This window comes from Pleurodeles waltl, chromosome 1_2, assembly GCF_031143425.1.
Source record: "Pleurodeles waltl isolate 20211129_DDA chromosome 1_2, aPleWal1.hap1.20221129, whole genome shotgun sequence".
NCBI lineage: Eukaryota > Metazoa > Chordata > Amphibia > Caudata > Salamandridae > Pleurodeles > Pleurodeles waltl.
In genome coordinates, this window is record NC_090437.1 from 432,850,096 (window position 1) to 432,867,876 (window position 17,781).

Consider the following 17,781-nt stretch of genomic DNA (forward strand, 5'->3'; position numbering starts at 1 on the left):
TATCTATATGGTAAAATGTGGCAGTCACCACTGTGTAGGTATGGTCAAGAGCGGATTTCCACAGGAAATACATTTTTTGGCTGGTAAAAAAAATTGGCACTGTTTGGCATATCTTCCTTAAACCTTCCATCTTTGCTCCTTCCAAGAGATATTCAGGGAGATTTAATCAAGCAGGGGGATTATCAAATGGGGGATGGGCAAAAAATGTGTTTCAACCTTGCAGTTTTCCACAGAAAAATTGAAAGAGCTCTTTTTTTCGAAGGGCCGCTGTACTATTATTGTACTGAAGTAAAATATAAAAAAATAAAAAGGGTGGCCCCCAACTCTTTCCCATAAGAATCCCTTCAGGTGGACCAGGCCTGTGGGTCTGCCTCATTCTTTTTTTAAAAATATGGAGAGGAGGGCGTTCATGTCCCCCTCCCCAAAGCACTTACTGGCCCTGGGGACTGTTTTTTGCCTGACATTTCTTTTATGTGAATTGGAAAGGGAAGCATCTGTGTGGCACCCCTCCCAGACCCATGTATTGGCTTGGGGACACCATCCCACAGAGCCATGAAGCAATTTTGCTCTGCCAAGCTGGAGCAGAAAACAACACCATTGTTCACGGGAACAGTGAGGGGCATATTTATACTTGTTTTGCGCCGAATTTGTGACTTTTTTTTAACACACATTCAGTGGCAAACTATCTCCATATTTATACTTTGGCGCTAGACCCAGCTAGTACCAAATTTATGGAGTTAAAGTAATTTTTTGGATGTGGAAACCTACTTTGTGTCAATGAGACGCAAAGTAGGCGTTCCCGTGCAAAAAATGACTCTATGGCCTTAGCGCCATATTTATCCCCCCATGCTAACATCACGCACGGGGGAGGAGGGGTCAAATAATGGTGCACAGCTTGCTTTGCACCATTATTTAATGTCTGGGTCAGGCCAGGCGTTAGGGGATCTGTAGGCGTATTTCCATGGGGGAACACCATGGAATGACCCCACAGGTGCCGTGCCTGGGCCCAAGGGACACCCACACCAGAGGAACAGCAGAGAATGGGGACCCCATCCCAGATAAATATAGGTAAGTACAGGTAAGTATTTTTTTTTTTTTTAAAGTGCCATTGGGGGCCCTGAAGTGGGCCCCCCTACATGGCACTGGGTGCAATGGCCATGCCCAGGAGACCCTGGTCCCCTGTCCTGGCCATTGTGTTGGTGGGTATGATTCCTGTCTTTTCTAAGACAGGAGTCATGTGGTATGGATGGTTTTAGGTCAGGAAATGACGCTAGGCTGGTTAGAGTAATTTTTTTAAATCTATCCTGCCTAACGTCATTTTTTGGTGCAAAACCTCCTTCTTCCATACCACCAGCCCCACCCGGCTAACATAGTTTTTATTACGCTAGCCTACCCTTTGCACCAGCTTGCACCACTCCATAAATATTGTGCCCGGCTGCTGCTCAGAAATGGTGCAAGCCGGTGCTAAACTTTTTGGTCCAAAAATGTGTTGGTGCAGTTTTGCACTAAAAAATAGAAATCAGGGCCTAAATGTGCTTCCTCAACAGGAGAAAAATTTAAGCTCCCGTGGAGTAGGAGCACATTCACTGTTGATAGCTCCCAGAAGTAGCCAGGATCGGTGCTGGCTGGTGAAACAACAGGGCTGTGAGGTCCTTGGACCTCCCCTCGTGGCCCCCAATGTGTGGAGTTTTATGGCCCCCCGGGTGGAACTGGGGTACCCACAAAAAAAACAAAAAAGAATTGACATGGCAGCCCAGGAGTGGGCTCCCTATGCTGTCACTGAAAAAAAGACTTGACAAACTCAGAAAATAATAGAAAAAAATAGTAACTATAACATGCACCCTTGCCATACACTGCTTATGACCTCTCACATATTAGACCACTTATGACATGTTCTATGACATCATTGCTAAAATCACTGATGAAATCAGGGATGACATCTAAAATGACATCATGTTGACAACACTATGCATGGTGGGGATGAGAAACAGATATGGGCATATATTTACTCTGTTTGCACTGAATTAGTGTCATTCTTTTACTCTAATTCGGTGCAAAACTAACTGCATATTTATACTTTGGCACTAGGCCCGTCTAGCGGTAAATTTATGGAGTTAACGTAATTTTGGGAAAGTGGAAACCTACCTTGCCTTGATGACATGCAAGGTAGGCGTTCCCATGCAAAAAATGACTCTATGTCCTTAACGCCATATTTATACTCCCGTGCAAAAATGGTGCACGGGAGAGGAAGGGTCAAAAAATGGTGCAAAGCTTGCTTTGCCCCATTGTTTTAACACCTGGGTCAGGCCACAAGTTAGGGGACCTGTGGGCCTATTTCCATGGTTGAACACCATGGAACAAGCCCACAGTTGCCCTCCCCAGGGACACCCCCACCCACACCAGAGAGGCTGCGGAAAATGGGGGACTCTATCCCAGGTAAGTACATGTAGGTATTTAATTGTATTTTTTTAAGTGCCTTGGGGCCCTGAAATGGGTCCCCATACATGGCACAGGGTGCAATGGCATGCCCAGGGGACCTTTGTCTCCTGTGCTGTCCAATGGGGTGGTGGGCATGCTCCTGCCTTTTCTAAGGCAGGAGTCATGTGGCATGGTAGGTTTAGCACCATAAAAAGATGCTAATCTGCAGGCTAGAGTAATTTTTTGGTGCAAAATCCCCTACTTCCATACCGCCAGCCCCACCAAACTAATGTCATTTTTTTTTATGCTACCCTACCCTTTGCACCTGCTAGCACCATTCCACAAATATGGTGCCCGTCTGGTGCACAGAAATGGTGCAAGCCGGTGCTAAACGTTTTGCTGCAAACCTGCGTTAGTGCAGTTTTGCACCAAAAAAGTATAAATCAGGGCCTTAAATCAGCTAATTATAACTGGTGAATTTCAGTGTTTTTTTAGTTTAAAATGTTATGTCTGAACTGACATTTCCTCCTAACCATAATGTCACTTTAACCTTTGTTGGTATCAGTGAATATGCTTAATTATGTGTTTTCTGTGAACTTTATACATTTTCTTTATGATCTACTGCCTTCACTAGCTAAATACACATTTTCTGCTGTGCATAGCCATTGGACATGATGAGAGCCCAACGCATTTGGATGTGCACATGGTTTGATGGTAGATCTCTGTCTGGCCTTGCACTGTACGTCATTAAAAACATATTGAATGTTTTGCAGATTTGTCAAACAGCACCATGTTTTCGGTAAATGTAGCTTTTATTATCCCGTTTATCTTTCCCCGTTGACAAATCAGCCTAAACTTTGACAGAACCAATAGTAAGTTAAATCTTGTCCAAATTCTGTGCAGATTTAGCAAATAGTTCAAGATTTGCATACAGAAGAACACTTGTGTGAGCCCCCATTTTTGATGGAACTGCATGAAACTGAGTAAAAAGAGAGGAGACTCAACAAGCTAAGTCTCTGACAAATTTTATCCAAATTCGTCAAATGGTGACAAAAGTTAACAACAAACCAAAAATGATTTTACCTCCACTAACCCATCCCAATAATGCATCTGCACAAAACCTGAAATACCTACACTGGTTGTAACTTGCTACTTGCCTGTCATATTTGAAGCAAGCTCACCATATAGTGCTAAAGTTGCGAGCAAATTACATTTTTTAACTTCTCTCCTTTACATTTAGCCCTAAATAGATTGATTTGATAATAGAAAAATAATCCTTCAAAGCCTCTTCCAAATTTTGTGCAGTTTTGTCACACTACCAGTCTTATTAGAAAATTAACAGTTAGCCCCACCCCTTTTAACTGCCTTTGATTTGATTTGTCCGAAAATAAAAATACCAGGAGAAAGCAATTATGTGATAAATCCCTACCAAATTGTGTGCTGCTTCATAAAACAGTGCTAAAATTATTAGTAAATTAAAAATATTTCCCTCCCTTTAACTTTGTCCCTCCCATTGATTCCTTAATGAAAACTGAAATACTTACACTAGATGTATCTTGCTAGCAGCTCGTCACATTTGGCATAGATTCATTAATCTGTTTGAAATTTATAAGCAAATGAAACATTTATTGACCCTGTGTTACATGTGCCTGCCCCTTACCAAATAGGTACAGAACTTGACATAACAAATCAAAAATAATCCTACCAACACTCTGCCAACTTTTGTGCAGATTCATCAGAGAGTCCTAAAAGTATGCTCCCCTTTTAACAGGATCCCACTTTGATAGATCTGCATAAATTTGAAACTATCAACATAAGTCTCAACATACTAAAAAGTTTGACCAATTATATGAGTGTTCGTCAAATGATGTCAATGTAATACCCAAATATATAAATTGCTTTTATACATATAAGATAAACAAAAATGGTTGGTGTAGGAGGCTGGCCCGATTTGTAGTAGGTATCTAAGGTACTTATACCTTATACCAGGTCCAGTTATCCCTTATTAGTGAAATGTAGACAGTGTTCTAGCAGCTTAGGCTCTCTAGAGGTAATTGTAGCAGAGCAGCTTAGGCTGAGCTAGGAGAAATGCAAAGCTCCTTCAATACCACTATTGTTGCACAATACTTATACACAATAAAAGACAATACTAAGTGTTACCAAAAATAAAAGTACTTTATTTTAGTGACATAAGGCCAAAAATATCAGGCAATACTCCTTCTGGAGGTAAGTATTATACACAATATATAAACTAGTAACTAAAATCAGGTAAGTAAACAGTCATAGAATAGTGCAAACAGTAGAAAATACAATAGATTGCAATAGGCGTAGGGGCAACACAAACCATATACTAAAATAGTGGAATGCGAATGTCAAATTCCCCCCTAGGCAAGGGTAGTGTGTAGAGGGGCATTGGGAGTGTAAGGGAACACCAAAGGTAAGTAAAATACCCCACCTCAGAGCCCAGGAAAGCATGAGTCAAAGACAGCAAGTTTCCTCATGATACACTAAAAGTCGTGATAAAGGATTTTACAAGAACCCAGAAAGACTAAAAGCAACAAACAATGGATTCCTGGACCTGAAGACCTGTGGAGAGAGGAGACCAAGTCCAGAAGTTGCTGAAGATTCCAGGAAGGACAGGAGCCCCTGCCAACCTAGAAGATGGTGCAACAGAGGAATCTCCAGTTAGAAGACGTCTGCAGAAGAGCACCAAAGAAGATGGCTGTGGGTTACTGCTTGGCGCAGGAGATGTCCCACGTCGGGTTGTTGGATGCAGGCTGTTTGCGTCTCTGGATTCTGCTATCAAGCCTTGGTTCAAGCAAGTATGCGATTTGCATCAAAAAGGAGCTGTCTGGACCCAGGAGGGGCCTGGGGGTCTCAACTCAGACTGAGGAGACAGAGGAGGCTCTCAGCAGTTCAGAGAGCCCTCAGAAGACCAGGCAGCATCCACAGAGGTCCTATAACATGGGGACAAAGAAGAATCAAAGTGCGGTTGTCGCAGCATTACACTAGAAGGTCTCACGCTGTTGGAGAACAAATCAGGGAGCTGTACATGGCAGGATGGAGTGCTGGAGCCCTGAGCTATGCTGTGCACAAAGACCTTTTGGAAGAAGTGCACAGAAGCTGAAGGAGTTGCATAAGATGCAGAGCATAGGGTTACTGTCGCAGCACGGGGAGGCAAGCTCTTACCTCCACCAAATTTGGTCAGCTGGACCTTTGGAAAGTCTGGGTCACTTTGGTCCACCACATGGGTTCCAGTGAGCAAGCTCGTCATCAGGAGAGGAGTCCCAAAGTACCGGTTGTAGTCGTAGAAGGGTGCCTGCAGAAGCAGGGAAGTGACTCCATCACTCCATGGGAGATTCCTTCAGTTCTTCTGGTGTAAGGAGAAGACAGGAACTCCTCAGAGCATGTACACCTTGGAAACTGTTGCAAATGCTGGCTGGAGCTGAAGTTGCAGGTCATAGGTGTCGTCCTGGATACTTTGTTGCAGTTACAATGATTCCTAGAGCAGTCTGCGGTTGATCCGATGGTCGGAAGCTGAATCAGAGGATGCAAAGGAGTCCTGGAAGAATCTTGCAACCCGAATCTGAGGAAACACCCAGAGGAGAGACCCTAAATAGCCCTGAGAGCGGGATTGGCTACCCACCCAGGTATGCACTTATCAGGAAGGGCTTTGACATCACCTGCTGGCACTGGCCACTCAGATATCTCCAGAGGGTCCCCACACCTTGGAATCCAAGATGGCTAATGCCAGGGTCACTCTGGAGGAGCTCTGGGCACCACCCCTGGGGAGTGATGGACAGGGGAGTGGTCACTCCCTTTCCTCTGTCCAGTTTCTCACCAGAGCAGTGATTGGGGGTCCCTGAACCGGTGTAGACTGGATTATGCAATGAGGGCACCGTTTGTGCCCTTCAAAGCATTTCCAGAGGCTCTGGGAGGCTACCCTCCTATGTCTGTAACACCTATTTCCAATGGAGATGGTGTAACGCCCCTCTCCTAAAGGAAATGCACTGTTCTGCCTTCCTGGGATTGAGTTGCGCAATCCCCAGGAGGGCAGAAACCTGTCTGTGATGCGGCTGCAGCTGGGGGCTGCAGTTGAAACCTCAGAGAGCTGGTTTGGCAGTACTGAGGGTCCATGGTGGAGCCCTCAGGGTGCATGGGATTGGCCCCCGAATACCAGATTTGGATTGAGGGGTCAATTCCATGATTGGAGTTACCATTGTGAAGCTACATATATGTATTGACATATATGTAGTGCATGCTTACAATGGTGTCCCTGCACTCATGAATTCCGCAGAGTGGCAGTCCTGAAGAAAGGTTTGTCTGAGTTCCTTATGGGTGGCAAAAGAAATGCTGCAGCCCATAATGATCTCCTGGATCCCCAATGCCCTGGGTACCTAGGTACCAATACTAGGGACTTATAAGGGGGGGTCTAGAGTGACAATTAGAATTGGAATACAGAGTCACTAAAGTGTAATGACAAATTTAGTAAGTAGAGAGAGCAGAACTTCAGTGACACAGTCAAGCATACTGACAACACACATAGGCCACAGTGAGCTCTGGGGTCCTGGCTATTAGGATCCCAGTGAGACAGGCAAAACACACTGACAAATAGGTTTTAAACTATGAGCACTGGGGTCCTAGCTAGCAGGATCCCAATGAGACAGTAAAAACACACTGACAAACACTCACAAATAGGCCAAACATGGGGGTAACCCTCCTAGAAAGAGGCTTCTTTTTCACAGTTAGTCCTTTCAATACTGCTCAACATGTTTTTTCACACTCTAGTATTTCAGAAATTGCTGCACTGACTTACATGTAACTAACAATGAGCACAATTTCTAAGTAAATATCTATTTGCATGGTAAGCACCTCTGTAGCTATGGTTAAGTCAGATGTTCAGTTCAAATGGCATTTTTTGTTTTCTTAATAACTGTGATGCCGTTCCAGAAATCTATATGATACATTTCCAAAAAAGTACAATCAACTGATATTTTCCCTAGAAAGTTGTGTGCTATTTGGCGATGCAGTGCCTACGTTTGAAGTCCTAAAATTATAATTTCCCATTTTAGAAATGCGGGAGAAATTGGGTTATTGGTCGAGGGGGAGGGATGAAACCGTTCTCCAACAATAATCATAATCCTCTTTAGGGTGAAATACAGGAAGTCACAAAATGAATCTGTGCCTAACCCTCTTGCAGATTGGGACAAAAACAGTTTGTCTCTACTTGGACACAATGTGTAAAGTATTTCTGCATTATACAAACAGAAATAAAGTGAAAATACAACATAAGAAAAATCCTATACCAATTGAGAAAAAAAGAGTAAATTATAATAAACAAAATGGTAGTAGGAGAACAAAAATCCAATCAGTAGAACCGGAGATATGCAATATCAACGATTTTAGGAATGTCTAGTGCCTAAAAGCAGAAATCTCCACCCACAGGGCATGTGGTCATGCTAGAATGAGGGAATGTCACAAGTTAAGCTGACTTTAATGGAGAGTGGGCCAGATACTGGGAACCAGGATAGTCTTGCTGAAAAGATACATTTGTGGTAGAGGAGGCATCGAGGAGCAGGGAGAGCATCGAGGATGGTTGTCGCTGTAGTGCGAAGAGCAGGCCAGATGTCTCTGTGGTGCAAAGATCCAGTAAATGTAGTGCACTGTCATTGCTGGAGATTCACAATGGCCCTCACCATGGACCGTCTTTGCTGTACAATGAAGTGTGGGACTTGTTTTACCGGTCATTGCTGGTTGTTGCTGTAGCACAAAGAGTTGTTTCACTGTAGCTTCACGTTGGCAGTCGTCATGAGCAGTGGAGTCTCAGCATGAAGAGGCCAGTTCATACTCACAAAGTTCAAACAAAGTCAGAATTTCAACTAGGAGTCAACTCTGACGTCAGCCAAGGGACCAGAACCTGCAGAGGCATCTCTTGGACATAGGGACTTACTATAGCAGCTGGTCTCTGGCAGGTCCAGCTGCATGTCTTGTTAGTTAGGCTGATGCAGCACAGGTCTCTGCAGCTTGTTATGTCCCTGCAGCTCATACAGGAGGCTAGCCCTCGGAGTCACTGTAGTGCCCCGGATTTAAGGTACTGGTCAAGCCTTCCTTCATCAGGCAACATGGCAGCCCTTCTAGATGCAGGCCCGCAGGGAAATCCTTCCTCTGAATCTTCACAGGTCCAGAATTAATCTGATGAGTGGTTCAAGAGGTCCAATATTTACACCCGGTGCCAGCCTTTGAATTGGGGGACTCCATATACTACACCACCTCTTCTTCCAGAACATTTCTCTCTTACCCTCCTAAAGCTCCAAATAGTCGGTTTGTGAGTAATTCCTCTCTTGTCTCCCTGTTTTCAGCTCCTTGAGTTTAGTGAACTTTTGGTGCATTATGAGCGAAGATGTCTCAGACAGAGGTCAACATGGAGGATCTTGGGTGGGCTCTGACGCAGGTTCAGGCTGAGGTAGTGCAATTGAGAGAGGAAAATTATTCCCTTAAAGAACAACTTGAGAGATACAAGATTAGAGGGGAACCATGTTTAGGTGCAATTCCTAGAACAAACAAACCCTTTCTAAAACCACCAACCTTTGTTCCTAATAAACCTACTAAACCTGAAGAAGCAAAATCTTTGATACTCACTGTAGTGACACCTACACCAGTTCCATTGGCTTCACCCAAAAGATTCACTGGTGATAGTAGTAAATTTGATATATTCATAAACCAATGTTACTGGCAGTTTTTGTGCAGGCCTGCAGCTTTTCCAAATGATGTCGCAAAATTGCTTTTGTCCTTTCATATCTTGGATGGAATGCTGCTATTTGGTCTATTACCCTTAGTCCAAAACGATGACCCTCTTTTGAATAATTTCCCAGAGTTTCAAGCCCAAATGAAGAAACGTTTTTCTCGACACACCTTCATGCAATCCAGTGATAATGAGTTATTGAATATGAAACAAGGAAATAAAGAACTCTTAACATACGTAACCACTTTCAAAAGTTTAGTATCAGAAACCCATTGGCCAGAGAGTAAAAGAACCTCATTATTTTATCGGGGTCTCTGAGATGAATTGAAAGGCGTTTTGTCTCAGATAGGAGAGCCGCCCTAACATTGTGGCACATTTATAGATTTAGTTGTTAAACTTGATTTTCAATTAAATGAAATGAAAGATGAAAAAGGTAGAGGAGATAATACACGTCTTATTGTTGTACATGCTGAGAAAAAAGAAGAGACTAATAATCAGGAATGTAGTGAACCATTGCAAATCTGGGGTATCAGTTCTACATTATCCATAGAAGAAAAAGCTAGGAGACGTTTTTGAAATTATGTCTCTATTGTGGCAAAGCAGATCATTTTGCACAAGAATGTCCTACGAGACCCAAGATCAAGGTACCAATTCCCAAAAAGACACAAGATTCAGTAAACCTTTGCAGTGAAAATTAAAAAAAACTAGATAGCCCAAGGAAAAGTGAGGTCTATCCTTTGGGCAAAAGACAAAAGACATCAAAGTGTTCCAGATATACTCTTCTTAAACCTCCACGTCATTTCCTAATAACAGTGACCATGATTTTCCAAACCCAATTAAGAAAAGTCTAATCTATTCTTCTTGATTCTGGGGCATCAGGTAATTTTGGGGAAATTTAATTAGCCAAAAGGTTATGGATCACTTTTCTCCAAAATCAAGAAACTGAGGCCATTCGGGCCATCAATGGTTCTGAATTATCCTCAGGATTAATAACATATTATTTCAAACCTATTGCAATAGTCTGTGACAATGGTCACTCTGAATCTATCATCTTTGATTTAATTGACACTCCTACTTTTGGAGTTATCTTAGGAGTACCCTGGCTTCAATGATATAATGCAAGGATAGATTGGGATATCAGGACTGTGACATTAAATTCTCCATGTTGTCTTCTGAATTCTTACCAAGAGGCAACAAGCTGGGATTCTCCCTTGTTATGTACGGTCTCATCATCCACCAGTGACAGTTCGCATCCGAAACAATATCAGGAGTTTGCAGATGTGTTTCACAATGTTCAAGCAGCCAGTTTACCACCTTATTGTAGTTTCAATTATAGAATTGATTTGGTTCCAGGTGCCACACTACCTTGAAGTAGGACATATGCTCTATCGGAGCCAGAAACAAAGTTTTTAAAAGACTGTCTAGACCAGCTCTTGGCATTTGTTTTCATTCACCATTCTACTTCCCCTGTCTCGTCTCCTTTGTTGTTTGTACCGAAAAGAATGGGGATCTTAGGGCCTGTATTGACTATGGAGCCCTTAATAAGGTGACCATAAAAAACAAGTACCCGCTTCCTTTGATTCCAGTCCTTCTTAACCAACTTCACAATGCCACAATCTTTACCAAACTTGACCTTCGCGGAGCTTACCACCTCATCATAATCCGAGAGGGCAATGATTGTAAAATTGCTTTTCGCACAAAATACGGTCTTTTTGAGTATAGTGTAATGTTGTTTGGTTTGTGTAACGCTCCCGTGGCATTTCAATTCTTTATAAACGACGTTCTTAGTGAAATCTTGGATCGCTTTGTCATAGTCTATATAGACGATATTTTCATCTACACACACAATGAAAAAGAACATGAGAATGATGTCTCCGCCGTGTTGCACAAATTACGTGAACATAATTTGTATGCCAAGTTAGAAAACTTTCAATTTGATGTTCCTCAAGTAGAATTTTTAGGGTTTGTTTGGTCAAAACAAGGGGTCCAAATGGATTAAAAAAAGATTGATGCTATTTTACAATAGACACAACCCACAAACATAAAAGAAATCCAGATATTTGACTTTGCTAACTTCTATCGAAGGTTTATCTCCCAATTTTCTGACACTCTAACCCCACTTACTCAAATGTTACAGAAAGGAGGGTGTTTTACTACTGCATCCATATAAAGGCATCGTGACCCATCTCTACCGTACTATGTAGAAGCAGATGCTTCACAAGTGGCAGTAGGTGAATCCTTTCTCAACGAGATTCTGAAACTGGGAAAACGCATCCAATATCTTTCTTCTCTAAAAAACGTTTACCGGCAGAGCAAAACTATACAGTAGCTTCTAGCCATAAAACTGGCCTTTCAAGAATGGAGACATCATTTAGGGGGGGCACGTTTTCCCATCACTATTTGTGCCGATCATAAGAACTTACCATTTTTAGATCTGCAAATGCACTTACAACACAACAAATGAGATGGGTTTCTTTCTTTCATGAATTTGATTTCATAATTACTTATTGACCCAGTACACAACAACTTAAGGCTGACACCCTGGCATGTCTCTAAAACACCACAACACAATCAGATACAAGACAGACAACACTGATACCATTGATTCTCCCAGAAATAATTATAGCTAGTTGTTCGAACGAGCTCCCATTCCTGGACACATTAAAACAAGAATTGCAGAAGGAAAATATGGAACAATGGTTAGCACATCCAATCCAATCAATTTCTGACAATCTATTTTATCATGATCAGGCTTTGTTTATCCCTAAGAATCTGAGAGAGCTGGTTATTCAATGGTGTCATTCGTCTTCTTTGAGTGGACATCCGGGAGAGCATAAGACTAAGGACTTGTGCACACAACAATTCTGGTGGGATTCCCTAGATACAGACATAAAGGAGTTTATACGAACATGTCCTGTATGTGGTTGTAACAAACCTTCACACACCACCCCCATAGGAAAACATATTCCTCTACCAGTACCACCAGCTATATGACATACTATTAGTGTGGATTTTGTAACTGATCTACCGAAAGATAAAGGAAATACATGTATACTAGTGGTAGTGGATTTATTCTGCAAAATTTCCCATTTCACTCTTCTCACTAAAATCCCAACTGCTAAAGAACTAGTTGAAACTTTTATAATGCATCTTGTCTGGCTTCATGGCCTGCCAACAGTAATTATCTCTGATCAAGAAACACAATTTGTGTCTAAATTTTGACTGGAACTATGTTTTTCTCTTTGTATTGACCATCGGTCATCCTCTGCACATCATCTACAAACTGATGGTCAAACAGAGAGAACTAACTAAATCATGGAACAGTTCCTATGTTGTTTAATTACCACCTTAACTAGGATTTGGTTCCAGGCACTTCCCTTAGATGAATTTGCATATGACAACAGTGTTCATTCGGCTCATAACATGTCACCTTTTTATTGTAATCTAGGCTATCATCCCAAGTGCATACCATTCCTACCATCCCAAAAAGTACCTGCAGTACATGCACATTTATCTGAATTACAAAACATATGAGATGAGACCCAAAAACCCTACTTGATACCAAGGAAAAGATGAAAGTATAAGCAGACAAACACCATACATCAGCACCAACATATGCAAAAGGTGATCAAGTATGACTAAGCACCCGTTAGTTATCCATATCAGGGGTTCGTAAACTACAGCCTCGGTTCATAGGTCCCTTCACCATAAACAAAGTTATCAACCCCGCAGCTATGAAACTGAACATTCCCAGTAAACATAAAATGCATCCAATATTTAATGTCTTGTTGCTCAAACCATTTCTCCCCACCACTCAACCTATTCCTATTTCCCCCACAACCTTCCATACTTAGGGATAATCATGAAGAATTCGAAGTCTATTGCATTGTTGATTCTTGTAGACGACAAGGCTATCTCTTTTATTAAAAAAGACTGGAACAGCTACCCACCCTACGAGCATTCGTGGGAACTAGCCGCCCATGTACACGTTCCACAATTGATACATTCCTTTCATGCACAATACCCCTCTAAACCACAGCCTAGAGGAGGCCTTTGGTCGGAGGTACTGTTAGGACTCGCACTCGCACTCACAGAAGCATGCTTCTTGCTGCTCTCACACAAAATAAATCATCATTTATGAAAAAAGATGAAACATGTCATGAATGTGTTTACAGCACAGCACTTTCCTCTAACTTGTGAGTAAAATGATCTTCCATCTGAAGACCGAATATCACATTGCATGTTTGTTTAAATTGATGAAAGCAAGTGTTGTCCCATTTGTGAACTGTGTGTCAAGCGGTTTATGGAGACATCATATTCCTTCGTATAAATCATCAGAAGTGTTTGATGACTCATCACCAGCACAGCATCCACACCGCCCATGATTGATGACTCATCACCAGCATATGTCTGATGACTCATCACCAGCACACCAGTCTATAAATAGAACTTCCAAGGTGTTTCCTGTGCTTGGCTTCGGGTCTTCCTTTGCTCGCAGGTGTTTTCCCAATCCAATGATAATAATTATTGTTATTTTGCTGAAAGACGTGATATTTGTAGTTCCTTTGTTTTTGATTTGTTTTTGGTCTCAGAATTCCTGCACCAAGCCCTGAGGCAACTTTCTTAGAACAACAGTGATGCTCCTTCGTGAACGAGTATTTTATTTCTCTTCCCTTCCTAAATCCCTTTCCCCTACAGGCTATTCGTTCGTTCCCTGTTCATTTTAGATACGAGAGAATAGTGTTTAGGGGTGAGGGTTTTATTCTCTTTGCTCCTGTGGAACCTGGAATTCAGGTGAGTGGACATGGTCTTGTCACTCCTATCTTAGGGACTGATTACGATCTTGTCGAATGGGATACTCTGTCACAAACGTGTCCTATCCATCAAATTACAAGTTTCATTTTATCCCATGGAACTTGTAATTCAGTGGGCGGGATACCCGTCAAGATTGTGGTGGAATATTCCATCCAGCAAGATCATAATCAGGCCCTTAGTCTGAGAACACATTTTTTATAACATTATGCACTATAACAAATTATAATATTTGAGTAGGTAAGCTTTGGCTCTAGCAAATTAGCATTTGAAGGCTAAATGTGAACAGGACAGCATCCATCGAGATGGTTAATTTTAACAAAGAATAGCAATGAAACACTCAAGTTTCTGCCATCAGTCAATGTCTATAAGGGAAAGAACAGTGAGGTCAGTTTGATACAAACTTCAGATGACTTCATTTCCATTCTCACATATCTTTCATAAGGAAAGGGTTTTAAATTGAATCAAACTTAGCAGTAATTCTTGGCATAGGTCAAATGGTCATGAAACAAAGCAGTAACATTGCCTCTATTAATGTATTTGTTACCATTGAACATTTACATCATTAACTGATCATGATACAGGTCAAAACTAAGAAAGAGGAAAAAATTAAAGGAAGGATGAAATAGTAATTTGTCCATTTCAACACCTCAGCTGATGTGGGAAAGTACCATCTTCCTTGGCATGTCACCCCTATTTTTACCTGTATGTCAGTATGTTTATCCCTCTCTCACTGGAATCCTGCTGGTCAGGACCCCAGTGCTCATAGCTTATGGCCTAATGTGTGTGTCTGTATAGTGCTTGACTGTGTCACTGAGGCTCTGCTAAACAGAACCTCAGTGTTTATGCTCTCTCTGCTTTTAAATTTGTCACTGTAGGCTAGGGACTTCATTTACCAATCTCAATCGGCACACCGGACCACCCTTATAAGTCCCTAGTATACGGTACATAGGTACCCAGGGCATTAGGGTTCCAGGAGACCCATATGGGCTATAGCATTTCTTTTGCCACTCATAGGGAGCTCAGACAAACCCTTGCACAGGCCTGCCATTGCACTCTGCGTGAAATAACGCACACATTATTTCACAGCCATTTTTACTGCACTTAAGTAACTTATAAGTCACCTATATGTCTAACCTTCACTTGCTGAAATTTAGGTGTAAGGTTACTAAGTGTGAGGGCACCCTTGCACTAGTAAAGTTGCCCCCACATAGCTCAGGGCCATTTCCCGGGACATTGTGAGTGCAGGGACGCCATTACACGTGTACACTACATATGGGCCAATACCTATATGTAGCTTCACAATGGTAACTCCGAATATGGCCATGTAACATGTCTAAGATTATGAAACTGTCCCCCCATTCCAAAAATGGTATTGGGGAGCCAATTCCATGCATGCTGGGGGCTCCACTATGGACCTCCAGTACTGCCAAACCAGCGCTCTGAGGCTTGCACTGCAGCTACAGCTGCTGCCACCTCACAGACAGGGTTCTGCCCTCCTGGGGTCTGAGCAGCTCAGTTCTAGGAAGGCAGAACAAAGCATTTCCTCTGAGAGCAGGGTGTTATACCCTCTCCCTTTGGAAATAGGTGTTACAGGCTGGGGAGGGGTAGCCTCCCCCAGCCTCTGGAAATGCATTGAACGGCACAGATGGTGCATTCCTTGCATACGCCAGTCTACACTGGTTCAGGGACCCCTTGACGCCTGCTCTGGACACAGGAAAGTGACCACTCCCTTGTCCATCACCACCCTAGGGGTGGTGCACATAGCTCCTCCAGTGTGTCTCAGACTTCAGCCATCTTGCTTTGCAAGGTGTGGGAGCACTATGGAGGGCTCTGAGTGGCTAGTGCTCCCAGGTGATTTCAGAGACCCCTCCTGATAGGTCCTTACCTGATAAGGTAGCCAATCCCCTCTCAGGGCTATTTAGGGTCTCTCCTATGGATTCTCTTCAGATTCTTTTTGTAGGTTTCCTTCAGGAATCCTCTGCAACTACTACTTCATCCTCTGACCTCGGATCAACCACAGCTTGCTCCACGAACCGCTGGAACGGCAACACAAGGAATACTTTTCCCCTGTAACTTCAGCTCCAGCCAGCAACTGCAACAGTTTCCATGGTGTGCACTTTCTGAGGACTCCCTGTCTTCATCCTGCATCAGAAGGACCAAAGAAATCTCCTCTGGGATGATGGAGTCACTCCCCTGCTCATGCAGGCACCTTCCAAGATGACAACCCGTACCCTTGGACTCCTCTCACAGCGACGAGCATGCTCCTAAGAACACAGAAGGTGGACTCCATCAACATAGACTGTCCTGAGGTAATGCTGACACAATTTGGAGTAGGTAAGACCTTGCCTTCCCTGAGAGCGACGGTACCCCGGTTTACTGTGTCTTCTTCACCACCTGAGCAAAGTAGTCTGTGCTCTATTTGCAAAATTCCTTCATGCATGTCCTGGCCCAGGTCCCCAGCACTGCATCCTATGATGCTCAACTCGCTGAGTTGTTCTCCGGCGGCGTGGGACCTACCTTTGTTGTGCTGCACCAACTGTATTTTGCACCTCCTTTTTCCCCATGTTCTGGGACTCCTGTCTGTGCTGCCTGGCCTCCTGAGGGCTCTATAAAGTGCTGAGAGCCCCCTCTTCCTCCTCACACAGAGTTGAGGCCCCGAGGTCCCTCCTGAGTCCAGCCAGCACCATTTTTATACAAAATGCACTTTTGTTGTAACCAAGGCTTGTTGGTGACTTCCAACACGAAATCATATCTACATCAATCTTCACGTCGTGGGACATCTTCTGCATCATACAGGAACCCACTGGCATCTTCCTAGGGTACATTCCTGCAGTCTTCGTCCAAACTGAGACTCTTCTTTTGCACCTTCTTCTGGTTTGGCAGGGGCTCCTGCCCTTCCTGGAACTTCTTTTGACTTTTGGACTTGGTCCCCTTCTTTTGCAGGTCTTCAGGTCCAGGAATCCAGCATTTGTCATTTGCAGACTTGGTTGGTTACTGCAAAATCCCAATCACGAGGTGTAGTGTGTCCTAAGGAAACTTGCAGTACATTACTCCTGCTTTTCTGGGCTCTGGGGTGGGGTAATTTACTTACCTTTACTGTATTCTTACTCTCCCAGCGATACTGCACACATTACACTTGTCTAGGGGGGAATTTGTGATTCGCATTCCACTTTCTTAGTATATGGTTTGTGTTGCCCCAATACCTATTTTCTCCCATTGCATTCTATAGCATTTCCTATTGTTTACACTATCCTATGTCTAATTACTTACCTTATTTTGGTGTCTAGTGTATATATTGTGTATACTACTTACCTCCAGAAGGAGTGTTGCCTCTAAGATATTTTTGGTACTGTGTCACCCAAATAAACTACCTTTATTTTTGGTAACACTGAGTATTGTTTATAATTACTGTGTAACTATAACTGGTATTGCATGAGCTTTGCATGACTCCTAGTGCAGCCTAAACTACTCTGCTATAGCTACCTCTATCAGCCTAAGTTGCTAGAACACTTCTACTTCACTAATAAGGGAAAACTGGACCTGGTATAAGGTGTAAGTACCCAAGGTACCCACTACAAACCAGGCCAGCCTCCCACAGCTGAGTACATGTTGTTGTACAAGATTCAAATGCAAAACTCATATTTAAATACTGTGATTAGTTAAGGCCCACAAAATCCTTTCATACAGGTTAATAATATAATGTTTTGATCACATAAAAACCTCACTCGGGTGTAAATCCAATCAATATTTTTCACAAAAAGTGCTCTAGTCTGGACAAGAAGAGGTTACATTTTAGTGAAAAGTGT